The sequence below is a fragment of the Apis dorsata genome, unplaced genomic scaffold (genome assembly GCF_000469605.1).
Source record: "Apis dorsata unplaced genomic scaffold, Apis dorsata 1.3 scaffold_99, whole genome shotgun sequence".
In the NCBI taxonomy this organism is placed as follows: Eukaryota; Metazoa; Arthropoda; class Insecta; order Hymenoptera; family Apidae; genus Apis; species Apis dorsata.
In genome coordinates, this window is record NW_006263397.1 from 664,503 (window position 1) to 664,935 (window position 433).

The 433-nt window shown below is 23.1% G+C and overlaps 1 protein-coding gene across 3 annotated transcripts in view; it reads right to left on the reverse strand.

Moving 5' to 3' along the window:
- LOC102672479 (proteoglycan Cow) overlaps positions 1 to 433 on the reverse strand; it is a 187,571-nt gene that overhangs the window by 82,532 nt on the left and 104,606 nt on the right. The gene's annotated exons all lie outside the window — the stretch shown is intronic.

The window sequence follows — 433 nt, forward strand, 5'->3', positions numbered from 1 at the left end:
TAAATGAATAATGTAAACTTACCAAAATAATGGATGATTTAAATAATAAAATAATTATTATTATTAATATTAAAAAATAATAATCAATTCAATTCTATGATTATATCATGGCTAGAATGACAAACACTAAATCGAATGAACAATGATATATCGAATGGCTCGATTACTAGAAAGATCGAATCAGCTACATGAAGATTGAAGCAAATGAATAATGTAAACTTATCAAAATAATGGACGATTTAAATAATAAAATAATTATTATTATTAATATTAAAAAATAATAATCAATTCAATTTTATGATTATCATGCATGACTAGAATGACAAATACTAAATCGAATGAGCAATGATATATCGAATGGCTCGATTACTAGAAAGATCGAATCAGCTACATGAAGACTGAAGCAAATGAATAATGTAAACTTACCAAAATA